Source organism: Arachis hypogaea, chromosome 17, assembly GCF_003086295.3.
Source record: "Arachis hypogaea cultivar Tifrunner chromosome 17, arahy.Tifrunner.gnm2.J5K5, whole genome shotgun sequence".
Classification (NCBI taxonomy): domain Eukaryota; kingdom Viridiplantae; phylum Streptophyta; class Magnoliopsida; order Fabales; family Fabaceae; genus Arachis; species Arachis hypogaea.
The window spans coordinates 25,260,780-25,276,195 of NC_092052.1; the positions used below are offsets into that span (position 1 = coordinate 25,260,780).

Genomic DNA, 15,416 nt, shown 5'->3' on the forward strand with positions numbered 1-15,416 from the left:
GAAAGGACAATTTCACGAATAAGGCGAGAACAGCGTTGGTTAGTCCGCTCTGAGGGCGGATCTGAAAGTGAATCTGAGGAAGAAACCAGCCCCTCTTCTATTGATTCGGTTGTTTTACGCGCAGAAAACATGGCAGCTAGGAGAGTTACCATCCAGGAGGAAGGAGCCCCTGATTTTACAATGCAACCGTTTCAAGCGCATCATCCAGCGGTAGCTACAGATTTTGAAATAAAGCCCGCATTGCTAAATTTGATGCCCAAGTTTCATGGCCTACCTGCTCAAGAGCCTATCAGGCACTTGAGAGATTTCCAGGCAGCCTGTTCTACTGTCAGGCGTGATGGCACTGATGAAACTTCAATTCTGCTGAAAGCTTTTCCGTTTTCTCTTGAGGGAAAAGTAAGAGAGTGGTACTACACTCAACCTCTAGCAAATGTATCCAACTGGGATACACTCAGAAAGGAGTTTCTGGAGAAATTCTTTCCATATGAAGTTACTGATAAACTGAGGAAGGATATCTCTACAATTGTTCAGGATGACAATGAGACTCTCTTTGAATACTGGGAGCGCTTCAATAATTTTCTGGAAGCATGCCCCCACCACATGATTGACAAGATCGTGATACTCAGCTATATTACATAGGGTATGAGGCCCCAAGATAAGACCACACTGGAAAGTGCCAGCAATGGGTCTATGAAGAAGTACAAGACCACTGATGAAGCTTGGCAATTGATCAGTGATTTAGCTGAATCCACTAGGAACCACAGACAAAAGCAAGGCTGTTCAAAAGCTGTTGCAGAAGTATCTTCTAGCAGAGAGACTGCTGCTCTAACTCAAAGCATCTGTGAAATGACCAACTTGCTGAAGCAAATGCAGTTGAATCAACAAGCTCAGCAAGCTCAACCTCCACCACCATAGCAAAACCAACAACTAGTCCCACAAAGAATTTGTGGAATCTGTACTGATTATAGCCATTACACCGATGAATGCCCGCAACTCCAACAAGAAGACAACATGGTGGCATCCACTCACAACTTCTATGACCGCCCCAACCAAGGGTACAATCAAAGTGGAAATAATAACCATGGATGGCAGGACAATTCAAACCAGAATTGGAGGGACAATAATAACAGAGGAGGCAGAGATAATCAGGGAAATCAGAGGTGGAACAATAACAACAACAGGCAGCAAAATCAACCTTACAGAGCACCTCACCTGAGGCAGAACCAAGGACCACAGAACAATCAGCAGCAGACCTCTCAATTTACTCATTCTTCGTTATCTTCTAATGAAGATCTACTACAATCTTTTGAGAAAAGACAACAGACCATGGAGACCAACATCATGAATAGTATTAATGCCAGTCTGAATGGTCTCACCTCTACTATGCAAGCTTTTATGACACAGTTTGTACCAGCACAAAATTTCAATAACCAACCTTCAAGCACCACTGGAATCCCCTCTCAACCATTACCCAATCCAAAGGGAGGCATTAATGCTATCACCCTGAGGTCCGGAACTACACTGCAGGAGAGGATTCAGGAGGAACCAAGCTCACCAGAATACGCCTCAGCTGAAGAGGTGGTAGAAATCGAAGATGTTGAAGAGGAAGAGGATATACAGGACATAGCTGAAGAAGAAATAGCTCAACCACAGGAGGAAGCACCAAAAGGCGCAGACACCACAGACAACACTACTTCTATTCCATTTCCACAACTTGCAAGGAAGCCCAGGAAGCAGCTGGAACCCGATCCTAAAATGGTAGAGATATTCAAAAAGGTTGAGGTAACTGTTCCCCTTTTTGATGTTATTCAGCAGGTACCTAAATATGCAAAGTTTCTAAAAGACTTATGTATCCATAAAGACAAAATTAATGAATTAGAAACTATTCCTTTAGGTAGTTCTATATCTGCTTTAATGGGAGGATTACCTGAAAAATGTAGTGATCCAGGTCCTTGCATAGTTAGTTGTACTATTGGTGGTGTAGTAATTTATGATTGCATGTGTGATTTAGGAGCATGCGTCAGTATAATGCCTTTGTCTATATATGATGTTTTGAGGCTCCCTCCCTTAAAAAGGTCGGCAGCTCGTTTTGTGTTAGCAGATAAAAGCATTATTACAGTGCTGGAGTTGCTGAAGATGTTTTGGTGAACATTAAAGGGCTCACATTTCCCACTGATTTTTATATCTTGGAGATGCCCCACAATGATTCAGATAAGCCATCATCAATCCTACTTGGAAGACCATTCCTGAAGACATCAAAATTCAAATTGGATGTTTTTTCAGGAACATACTCCTTTGAAATAGATGGCCGCATAGTAATCTTCAATCTGAATGGAGTCATTGACAACCCCCCAGAAGATCGTTCCATCTTCCAGTGTGATGTCATAGACGAAAGTGTGGCTGAAGTCCAAAAGGAAGAGTTTGAAGAGAGGCACACTGGACAAGGTCCCAGTGTGGGGACCCTCTTAACTGACAGTGAGGGCACTTCGCCATTTTCACAAGCCCTAGATAATCCAGAGCCTGCCCATGATAAAAAGTTAGAATTGAAGCCTCTCCCTCCACATCTCAAATATGCTTATCTTGAGGATGAGCAGAAGCTTCCGGTTATTATTGCAAGGGAACTGACTTCTCAACAAGAAGAGCAGTTACTTGACATACTGAGGAAGCATAAGAAGGCCATTGGGTGGAGTTTGGCAGACATAGTGGGAATCAACCCTCAAGTATGTGAGCACAGAATATTTTTAGAAGAGGGAGCAAGACCTGTCCATCAACCCCAAAGAAGATTGAATCCCACCATCTTGGAAGTTGTCAAAAAGGAAGTGACCAGACTATTGGAAGCAGGTATCATATATCCCATCTGAGACAGCGAATGGGTGAGCCCAGTACAAGTGGTGCCCAAGAAGTCTGGAGTCACTACAGTGAAGAGTGAGCATGGAGAGCTCATAGCAACTAGAGTTTAGAATGCTTGGAGAGTCTGCATTGATTACAGGCGTCTCAACCAAGCTACCCGTAAGGATCACTACCCACTTCCATTCATTGATCAAATGCTGGATCGCCTGTCAGGTAAATCATATTATTGCTTTTTAGATGGTTACACAGGTTATTTCCAGATTCATATAGCTCCTGAGGATCAGAAAAAGACTACGTTTACATGTCCTTTTGGGACTTATGCTTATAAGAGAATGCCCTTTGGCTTGTGCAATGCACCAGCTACCTTCCAAAGGTGCATGATGAGTCTTTTCTCTGATCTTATTGAGGACTGTATGGAAGTTTTTATGGACGATTTTAGCATTTATGGTGATTCTTTTAGCCTTTGCTTAGATGGATTATCTAGAGTATTAGATAGATGTGTTAATACAAACCTTGTATTGAATTTCGAAATATGCCACTTTATGGTAAAACAAGGGATTGTATTAGGACATGTGGTATCTAATAATGGCATTTCTGTAGACCCAGCAAATGTGAATGTTATTTCTAGTTTACCTTACCCCTCTTCTGTGAGGGAAGTCTGTTCGTTCCTTGGCCATGCAAGTTTCTACAGGAGATTTATTAAGGACTTTAGTAAGGTGGCACTTCCCTTATCCAGATTACTGCAGAAGGATATTGAATTCGAGTTCAGTGAGGATTGCAAACAAGCGTTTGATAAGCTGAAGACTGCTCTAACTCAAGCCCCAATTGTGAGAGGACCAGACTGGAGCCAGCCGTTTGAAATCATGTGCGATGCTTCCAACCATGCAGTAGGAGCAGCGCTGGCTCAGCGTGAATGTAAGGATCCTTTTGTTATTGCCTATGCATCTAAGACTTTAGACACTGCCCAGTCCAATTATACTACTACTGAGAAAGAGCTTCTTGCTATTATTTTTGCTCTGGATAAATTCCGAGCTTATTTACTTGGTACTAGAGTAGTAGTGTATTCGGACCATGCAGCTCTAAAGTATCTATTAGCTAAAAAGGAATCCAAACCAAGACTTATACGTTGGATACTGCTGTTACAAGAATTTGATTTAGAAATAAAGGATAGGAGTGGTAATCAGAATTTAGTAGCAGACCACTTGAGTCGCCTTGAACATATTAAGGATGATTCTACTCCTATAGATGACAATTTTCCTTTTGACAACCTGCAAGCAGTATCCGAGGTAGTCCCTTGGTATGCACCTGTCGCTAATTATTTAGTTAGCCGCACATTTCCTCCACATTTTGCTAAACATCAAAGAGACAAGCTGAAAAGCGAGTCTAAATATTATATATGGGATGACCCATATTTATGGAGGTGTGGCGCTGATCAGATCATTAGATGTTGTGTGCCTCAATCAGAATTCCAGTCCATTTTGGAGGCCTGTCACTCATCTGAGAGTGGAGGACATTTTGGCCCTCAAAGAACAGCTAGAAAGATCTTAGACTGCGGATTCTGGTGGCCTACTCTTTTTAAAGACGCTGCTGAGTTTTGTAAATCTTGCCCCCATGCCAAAAATTTGGTAATATATCCAGGAGGGATGAGATGCCTCAACAATATATGCTTTTCTGTGAAATTTTCGATGTTTGGGGCATTGACTTCATGGGTCCATTTCCAAATTCTAATGGATATTTTTATATATTGTTAGCTGTGGATTATGTTTCCAAATGGGTGGAAGCAATTCCTACCCGCACTGATGATGCTAACACTGTTGTTTCCTTTGTGAGAAACCATATTATATGTCGCTTTGGATCACCACGAGCGATCGTGAGCGATCAAGGCACCCATTTTTTTAACAGGAGACTAACAGGATTGATGAAGAAGCATGGGATAATCCATAAAGTTGCAACAGCTTACCATCCCCAAACTAATGGGCAAGCCGAGGTGTCAAACAGAGAAATTAAGCGTATCTTGCAAAAGATAGTAAAGCCTCATAGAAAAGACTGGAGCACCAGGATACAAGATGCACTGTGGGCATACAGAACAGCATACAAGACATCCATTGGGATGAGTCCCTTCCGCTTGGTTTATGGAAAAGCTTGTCATCTCCCAGTTGAAATAGAACACAGAGCCTTCTGGGCAGTTAAGGAGTGCAACATGGGAATTGAGAACGCCGGAGCTGAAAGGAAGTTGCAACTGCAGGAACTGGAGAACCTTCGCCTAGAAGCTTATGAGAACTCCAGAATTTACAAGAAAAAGATGAAAGCTGTGCATGATCAAAAAATCAAGAAGAAAGAGTTTCAACCTGGAGATTTTGTCCTCCTTTACAAATCTCGACTAAGGCTCATGCCCGGTAAGTTGAGATCAAAATGGGAAGGTCCATACAGAGTAGAGAAGGCTGAACCGTACGGAGTCTATCACCTAAGCCATCCTTCAAGCTCTGAACTTATTAAGGTTAATGGACAATGCCTGAAGCTGTACCATGGTGAGAAGGTGCAGAAAAATAAGGAGCTTGAGATCTTCCGCTTGGAAGATCCCCACATAGCAGCAGATTGAGCTAGTGGAGCGTCCAACTTATGGACGTTAAAGCAAAGTGCTTGGTGGGAGACAACCCACCGCGGTATGATCGTTCTTTTCTTCACTTTTAGTTTTTCTTCTTTAATAACTCTTCTCTTTATTAGTGCTTTCGTGCTCTTTCATTTACATGTCTTTATATTTATTTTTTTAAAAAAAAATTTTCGCCATGCGACGCGATCGCATCAGCGACGCGTCCGCGTCGCAGAGGGGGTGGAGAAAACAAATAAATGAACAGAGAGTTCGGCTGGAGCGTGGCTGGAGGCGTGCCAATGGCACAAATCGACCCACACGATCGCGTCCCTGACGCGTTCGCGTCGCATGGGAATCATGACCTCCCACGCGACCGCGTGCCCCACGCGGCCGCGTGCTCTGAATTTTCAACGTAAAAGGGTGCACAGTAACATTCTGTGCGAGAGTGATGCTGGATTGGTGATGGAAGCACAATCTTTGTCACGTGATCGCATCGCCGATGCGACCGCGTCACCCATTTTATAACGCACACTCGTGCGATCGCGTGACCCACGCGATCGCGTCACCCAATTTTGGCAATTAAAATAAATCGAACAGAAAGTTGTGCTGGAGCGAGGCTGCACTCGCGCCAGCAGCGTAACACGGGTCACGCGACCGCGTGACCAACGCGATCGCGTCCCCTTACCTGACGCGCCACCACGCGAACGCGTGCTCCACGCGGCCGCGTCGCATGCGCCGCACAGCTCAACCTAAATTGCCAACTTATCTTATCTTTCTCTCTTCCAAATCCTAATTTTCCTTTTCCCTCCTTCTTTCTTCCTTCCCCCTTCCCCTTTCTATCTCACCTTTCACTCTCTATCTCTCTCACCACCATTAACAAGGTTTTACCTTCTTCTTCCTTCTTCTCTTTTCTATCATTCTTATTATATTATGTATATATATTATTATTTTCTTTTTTCTTTTCTTTTTCTTTTCAATTTTTTTTATTTTTCTTCTTCAGCTTTTCTTTTCTTTCCATGGTGTTAGAAACCTTTTGAGTCATCATCCCTCATTATATGCTTGTGGATTATTGCAAATTGTTTGACAATTATTTTTCTCCTATTTAAGGGATTGCTTGCATGTTCAATTTCATACTTTTTATATCTTATTTACCATGCATGCCATGTGTTTGTGAAAAAGCCTATATAGCCCTATGCACTTTTCTACATTACTTTACTCTACTATTCAATGCTTGCTTTTCACAAATTCTCCTTATTATTATATTAATTGAATTTAATTGTCAATACAAACGTGATGGTTTGTTACAAAGTATTGCTTGGTCTATGCTACTCATGCCCTTTGCCAGCATGCCAATAAACACCTTGCATTCATTTGTCTTTATATGCACTAGCTATTTTCCATAGTTGGCTTCTCACACGTACTCGCGAGCATGTGATAATGTCAGCATATCTTAATGTGCATCTATCACCCCCTTTTCCGTTTTCCTTCCTTGCTGTATATCTCTTTGAATTTAATTTACTTTCTCTTCCCTTCTTTCAGGATGGCCACCAAGAAAGGAAAGGAGAAAGCAACTTCCAAACCACCAGCAAGAAGAGGAACTAAAAGAGCATTAGTGGCAGAGCCTTCTTCCACCGCAGTCAAGCCCTCAACAAAAAGAATTAAGAGGATAATAAAGGTTGACGAAAAGGAGAAAGCCTTTCCAGCAAAGGACGCTGCGCGATTTTCCAATCGCTACTGTGAGCAGATGTTCCCTATCCTAGCAGAAAGGAACTATAACAATGAATACCTTCTTATCCTCCCATCCAATATTGCTACCTTTGTTGAGCCGCAAATTGAGCGAAGACAATGGGGTTTCCTACGGAAACAGCCAAAGCAGGTCAATCTTTCTTGGGTAGTTGAGTTCTACTCCAACTTCTACATGCCAACCCTGCAGTCTGTTTATGTCCGGCAGAAGTAAGTCCCTATCACAGAAGAGGTCATTCAGCAAGCTCTAAGTCTTCCCCCTATTCCAGCAGGAATGGACGCTTTTCAAGAAGCCGCCCTTCAGCGCCAGAGATACCAATTCGACTGGGACTCCGTTCTCGGAGTCATCGCATTACCTGGCAGCCGTTGGATCTATGGATACCACCGTACCCGCCCTAAGGGAATCTTGGCTTCAGCACTTACCTTGGAGGCTCACGTATGGGCACAGATCATGTCCCATTACGTCTTTCCAAGCACTCATGAGTCCTCCTTCACTGCGGACATGGCTGTTCTACTATGGTGCATCCTTACAGACCAACCTCTGAATCTCTCAAGACATATTCGGAATGCTATGGAAAATGTACAAATTGCGGGCAACTTACCTTTCCCCGCCTTGGTCTCAGATCTTGTCTCAGCAGCCAGAGTCTCCTACAGAGCTGGGGACACCAAAGCCATGCTTCCACAGGATGATCAGTATGTCCCTAACGGGAAATACCTCAGACTCTTAGCAGCCACTACAAGCCTTCCTACTGCTCCAGTTGAAGATAATCCTTCTTCAACACCACAAGCATCTACAACTGATAAATTGCTCCAGCAGATAATCGAACGGTTGGATCGGCAAGAACATAAAGCAAAGATGAGAGAGCGCCGTAACGAGCGCCGATTCAAACACCTCAAGGAGATACTCAAGGGACACTTCAGAGACTCAGACACCCCGGACTCCACTTCCTTTACCAGCACAGGGAGCCATGACGTCCCCGACTGTGGAGATACTGCTACCAGCCCACCCCTGTTCCTGACAGATGGCACCGAGGACAGTGCAAAGCCTTAAGTGTGGGGAGGTCGGTCAGTACCTGACTTCCGGAGGTAAATTATCTTCTCTAGCACCAATAATTAGGATATTTTAGTTAGATTTTCTTTCCTTTATAGAATAGAATAAATTGCATAGGTTAGGATAGTTGCATGCATGTTCTACTTGATTGAAAAGACAATAAGTTTCTTTTAAAAAAAAAATCTATCTTTGGAACAAAATTTCACTAATTTTTCAAAAATTCTTATGATAAATTTGCTTGAGTTGTATTTGGAACATGATATTTAAGTTAAAGAACACACAACCTGTGAAAGATTTGAGCCTTTATGAATGGTTACATTACTTAACCATAATTATTTCATTCTTGTGTGTTTACTTCTCTATGATTGTAATCTATATTTTGCTTTATCTTATATTTCCAATATTTATTATATTTACATGCTTGCACATGATTGAGGCCATTATTTATTTAAACTAACTTATCCAAATTAAGCTTACCCTTTTAAATTACCTTTGTTAACCACTTTGAGCCTTTAATTCCCATTTGTTCGATATTTTACCACATTACTAACCTTAAGCCGAAAAACAATTGTATATCCCAAATTGAATCTTTGGTTAGCTTAAGATAGAATTGTGTGTGCTAGTTAAGTATGGGAAATTGTGGGAACAAAAGTTGTTAAGGGAATGTGTCATAAAAATTTAAGGGGAATTTGGATACCTACTTATGTAAAAATATAAGAATGAAAAATCTATGTGCATTGATAAGACATATTTCTTTTTTAAAAAAAAAATAAATAAGGGGACAAAATTACCCCAATGTTGAATTCAGAATTCGAAGATCAATGCACATATGATGGAATCAAAATATAAGTTGATACATGAGTATGGATTGAAAAAGGGAATTCTGGGTAGCTAGGTATGAACCTTAAGGATGACATTAAGTGTATACAAGTTATGTTAGAGCTTGGGTTAATTAAAGATTCAATTTATTAGCTCACTTAACCAAATATACACCCTTACCTATACCTTAGCCCCATTACAACCTTGAAAAGACCTCATGATGTTTGCATTGGTGTATTAACTATTGTTGATTGGTTAGGAGAAGAACAAAAGTTAGAAAGCATGATTAGAGAAGGATAGAGTGACCACCCTATACACTAGAGATTAGAGCGTACATACATTATCAGTGAGGGTTCAATACTTGAATTTTCAAGTTCCCTGCTTTCATGAGCTATCTTCTTGCACTTTTATCCATTTTATTGTGTAATGATAAAATTAGTGGAATTTGATTTGTAATTATTTTGAAGAGCTTATTTACTTTTGATCAAGTGGACAAGAATCATATAGTTACATTTATATATATAGGTTTGCATTGCATTTCATGAGTTTCTACATGTTCATACTTATTTCCTTATCTCCTTCAATTAAGCATGAGGACATGCTAATGTTTAAGTGTGGGGAGGTTGATGAACCACTATTTTATGATTTATATTGTGTTTAATTGTGTGGTTTTATCATGATCCTTACCCACTTATTCATTAAATTAGCATGCATTTAGATTTCCTTCCTGAATTTATTACATGTTTGAAAACTGCTTCCTAGAGACTTTAATTATTTATTTTTAATTCTCCTCTATTCCATTCGATGCCGTGATCTGTGTGTTAAGTGTTTCAGACTTTATAGGGCATGAATGAGTTGGAGATTGGAAAGGAAGCTAGCAAAAATGGAAGAAACACAAGAATTTTGAGGAGATAACCAGCGAGAAGTGACGCGGTCGCATGGCTCACGCGACCGCGCGAAGGAGAGCAAATCGCAGCGACGCGGCCGCATGGCTCACGCGGCCGCGCGGATTGGAAAGCCCAAGCGACGCGGTAGTGTGGACGACGCGAACGCGTGGCGAGGAAAAACGCGAATGACGCGTCCGCATGGATGATGCGATCGCGTGACATGTGCGATCTGCATAATCTGCAGAATTCGTTGGGGGCGATTTTGGACCCTATTTCGGCCCAGTTTTTGGCCCAGAACAGCAGACTAGAGTCAGAGAACATGCAGAAACAAATAACACATTCATTCAGAGACAGTTGGAGATCTAGTTTTTACTCTCTTAGGTTTTTCTCTCTAGGTTTTAGAATTTTAATTTTCAATTGGTCTTAGCATTGGAACATTGAGAAGAGTTATTTCCTCATCAAGACTTCGTCATTCTAGTTTGTTTTCTTAACTTGGTTTCATTCTTCCATGTTCTTTGCTTTGTCCAATTTTGTCATTCAGATACTTCTATGATTATTTAATGCAAGGATTATTTCTTTTTAATTCAATTTCAATTCCAACAATCATGTCTTCTTTTAATTCCCTTTCATGTGCTATGGATTCTTTATTTACAATGCGTGAGTAGTTTCCTTACTTGATGGGGAGTTGATTAAAAGGAACTCTTGAGTTGGAAGGATTGAAGAAAAATTTGTAATTGGGTTAAATGTTGGATTGCTATCCTGTCACCAACGCCAATCCCTTTGAACTAAGTGGGTTGCAACTTGTGAACAGATCTGGCATTCCAGCTTGTTTGACTTTCCCTTACTCAGTAAAGGATAACCAAACAGAACAACCATTAATTATAAATTAATCTTACAATCACCCCATCAATAGTAGAAATTCCAACCAATCAACTCCCAGTCAAGGCTTTTATTCCTATTAATTAAATTTCCTCAATTTAAATTCCAATTTACCCAACTCAACTTCTTTGAACATCTGATTAATAAGATAGCACACTTTTCTGCAACTCGTTGGGAGATGACCTGGGACTTAAAACTCCCAGTAATTTTTAATTTAACTCTCTGTGACATATTTCTAAATTGATAGGCAGATTTTCGGTGAGTTAAGAACTATACTTGCAACGTAACCATTTTTTATAATTTTTTAATTCACCAGCTTTTGCGTTTCATCATAATATAATAAAGAGATATTTATATATATATTAGTTGCTTGATGCAACCCAGAGCTATATTCAATATATATTAGTTGCTTAATGCAACCCAGAGCCTCTGTAGGGAAACTAAGTTGCCTACAACCATTTTCCGCTTCCCCAGAGCAGAGTTGAGTATATATATATTTTCCTACAGTAAGCAGAGGCTGTCTCAAATGAGCGGCTATTATTATATGCGCATTTGTTTAGGAACGGAAAATCGTATCCGGGAAATCGGGATTACTCGTGACCGGATAAATGTCGGGATTGCGGGCAGCCAACCGACACATGAGCTCATGGCCTGTGCTAGGGCTAGACATGCATCATTCTTGTCTGTGCATCATGCTCTGTTGCATTCCTTTCTGTGTGTGATCTACTTCTTTATGTTTGTCTGCTTGTATGCTATTTCTGTGTTTTATTTTCTTGTATTCTTTTATTTGTGTTCTGCTTTCTGTTGTCTCTACTTTCTCTTTCTATCTTTATCTTCTGTTTACTGCTTCGCTATATTATGTTATTCGTCTACTAATCGACCCCAAATAAATGAACGTAACTAATAACCCCGGCCTTACTAAGAACTTCCCAGTTCTTACCCCTTCTCTCTCCCTTCCCCCTTCAGATGGAAGTAAGAGTACCTTACCATAGTTCGCTAATGACCGTTCACAAGAAGAGGAGTCTGCTCTAGATAGTCTTCTGAGTCTAGGCTGAATATCGTTCTCTGTTTATATGTATATACTGTGAGACTAGCCAACGTCTGCACCCCATTCGTATGCGCACTTTAACCTAAATCCTGTGTACGAGATTCCTGTTGTGTGGCTACTTCATGAGGTACCAGAGAGACGTCCTATGGAAAAGTCTGATCGTGCAGAGGAGTAGCAAATGATGTTCTATCTTTTGATGACGTTCCACCTGACTTGAGTTGTGAAGACTTAGAACGTACTTTCCCTTGCTTTAGTAGTCTAGAGGGACTAGGTGAGTATAGAATCTAGGCTAGCCTAGGTGCCAGCTTAGAGACCTCTTGAATAGGTCAGGACCTGGGATGTTGTATGTATGTATATGTATATAGTTATTATCTAGCTATATCTAGGGGTGTTCTAACTAAAGGTCTATACTCTAATAAAGGCTGGATAACTAAATGTTGCTAGTTACTCGTGATGTATTTATGTGTGGTTGTTTATAACTATTTTATCTGTTATTACTTGTTAATTGATTATGAGTGATTCCGTCTATTAATCCAAACGTTTTCAAAAAAAAAAAATACACCTTGCAAATTAACTACGCTTTTAACAACGAATCAAGCTCTTATGATAAATAATAGATAATAATTAGGAAGACATATTGGTAGCGCTCAGTTTTCGGTGTGATCTAGACATATTGAAAATTGGGTCGTTACAATTTGGTATCAGAGCAGTTCGTTCCCAGTAGAGCCTGGGGAGTGGACTGACTATGCTTCATTGCATACTCTGTTGTGTGTCTCATGCGTATAGGATATCCCAGTGATATATGTTGCATGATTGTTTCTGTATTTTCATTTTGGAAATGTTCACACTTGACTTGAAGTTTTAAGACTGATCACCTTAACAATGATTGTTTGGTGTGAACAGGACTACAATGGGTTCACGGAGACGAGGCGTACGGGAAGGAATTCCTAATGTTAACTACGAGAGGGAACAGGAAACGTTTATGGCTACCATGAACAACGTGGCTGAAGTAGTGCGTGAAGCTGCTGTATCAGCGGCTAGGGCTGTTGAACGTCTCGGAGTGAGAAATGGGAACGAGAATGAATACGGAGAAGATAATGGGAATGATGAGAACAACTTAGGGCATCCTGAAAGACCTATGACTCTTGCGACCTTTCTGAAGGTTAATCCGCCTAAGTTTAAGGGTACACTCGTTGCGACTGACACTGATAACTGGTTTCGAGGTATTGAACGATCCCTGAGAGCGCAGCATGTTCCGGAAGGACAACACGTGGAGTTTGCTACTTATATGCTCGAGGGAGAAGCTGAGTACTGGTGGCAGGGGATACAGCGATTGCTACAACAGAATGAAAATGACATTCCTTAGGATATCTTTAGGGACGAATTTTATAAAAAGTATTTTCTGGGAGCAGCACGAGATGCTAAGGAGATGGAGCTTATGCAGTGGAAACAAGGGGATATGACTATTGCTGAGTATGCCCGTAAGTTCGATGACTTGTGCCGTTTCTCCAAGATTTGTCAAGGAAACCCAGAAGACTTTGAGGAATGGAAGTGTTTAAAGTTTGAAGGAGGACTTCGAGAAGAACTGATGAATTCTATTGTTTCGCTAGAGATACGAAATTTTGCTGAACTAGTGAATAAAAGTAAACTAGTGGAAGAATGTTCAAAGAAGGTGGTGATAGCTCGAGCAAGTTGTAGGGAGGATTCACAAAGAGACTTTGTTCAAAATTTAGCCCCTCAAGGTCGCAACTTTAAAGCCATTGGTCAATTCCAGCGTTGGAATGGAAACCACCGAGATGTCAGCCGTCTAACTCGCAATAATGGTAGTGACAATAACCGTGACATTGAACAAGGACATGAGAGTCAACCACACCAAGCTCAAAGTGGTGTAGTATGCCCAATTTGTGGAAATCATCATGGTAGTAGGCTTTGCCGGTTCAGAACAGGTTTATGTTACTACTGTAATAAGGAAGGACATCGGGCAAGAGACTGTCGAAAAAGAATGGTAGATGAGTCCGTTGGCAATACTATAAAGTTTGGATTTATCGCTCGAGGTAAAGTAAGGCAAGGCAATGGTAAATGAGCCCATCAGGCTTACATAAACCCTGTATGTAAGCAATGCGGAAAAGAGCATAGTAACAGGTCTTGCCAGTTTGGATCACCTAACTGCTATGCTTGTGGAGAACTTGGACACATTGCCAAGGATTGTTCGAAGGGATTTACTCGAAATCCAGTCAGAACCCAACAACAAGGACGAGTGTTTGCTATCACTATTGACGATGTTGTGCAATCAGATGCCCTCATTCAAGGTCAGTGTTATGTCAAGAATCGATTTCTAACTGTAATGTATGATTTGGGTGCATCGCATTCTTTATTTCTCTAACTATTGCTCACGAGTTAGGATTATATTTCTTTAAATTGAATTTTTACTTGATTGTCCATACACCTGCATCCTAAAATGCTTTGACCAGTTTAGTGTGCCTGCAAGTACCATTCGCTATTAGGAACAGGACTTTTATACACGATCTAATCTATTTGCCTCTATGTGGTTTAGAAGTTATTTTAGGATTAGATTGGTTATCTAAGTATCATGTTTTCCTCGATTATTTTAAAAGAACTACTGTTATTCCATCTGATAGTCTATGTACTAAACCATTTCTGTCCCACACCTTATATCTGAATTCTGTAAGAGTTACCTTAGGCGGGAGTGATTGTGAGGGGTACATTCTGTTAGTGGCTAGCTCGAATAATAGTGAATTAAGCTTAGAACGAATCCGAATGGTGAAGGAATTTCCTGATGTTTTCTTGGACGACATACCTGAGTTTCCTCCTCAGCGAGAGATAGAATTCAGCATTGATCTAGTACCTGGAACCGGACCGATTTCCATAACACCACACCGGATGTCACCATTGCTTGCAGAGCTGAAGAAGTTGTGAGACAGGATCGTAATGGCCTATAGAGGTACAAGAACAGAATTTGTGTGCCTAACTCTGGAGAATTGCAACAAAAGATTCTTGCTGAAGCTCACCAAAGTAGACTTTCTATGCATCCTGGGTGACAAAGATGTATCGAGATTTGAAACAAATATTCTGGTGGCTGGGCTTAAAGAAAGAAGTAGCTGATTATGTCTCAAAATGTTTAACCTGCCAGAAGGTGAAGGTGGAACATCAGAAGCCATCAGGAACCCTGCAACCCTTAGAAATACCACAATGGAAATGGGAGCAGATTACTATGGATTTTATCACGAGATTGCCAAGAACCTCAACAGGACGTAATGCCATTTGGGTGATTGTGGACAGGTTGCCAAAGTCGGCGTGCTTCTTTTTGATTCGAGTTGACTATACTTTAGAAAGGCTGGAATGAATATATATATTCAAGAAATCGTACAACTACATGGGATACCTTCGTAAATTGTCTCAGATCGAGTTTCGAGATTTACTACTAGATTTTGGGGAGCTTTTCAGAAAGCGTTGGAAACAGAATTGCACACGAGTATAGCATACCATCCTCAGATAGACGGAAAATCAGAGCAGACAATCCAGACGTTA

The 15,416-nt window shown here is 40.9% G+C and overlaps 1 non-coding gene across 1 annotated transcript; it reads right to left on the bottom strand.

Moving 5' to 3' along the window:
* Nucleotides 1-498: 498 nt before the first annotated feature.
* LOC112768853 (small nucleolar RNA R71) lies at nt 499-606 on the bottom strand. The gene has a single exon (XR_003186235.1). It is a non-coding gene; the product is annotated as a small nucleolar RNA R71 (small nucleolar RNA).
* Between the last annotated feature and the right edge of the window lie 14,810 nt (nt 607-15,416).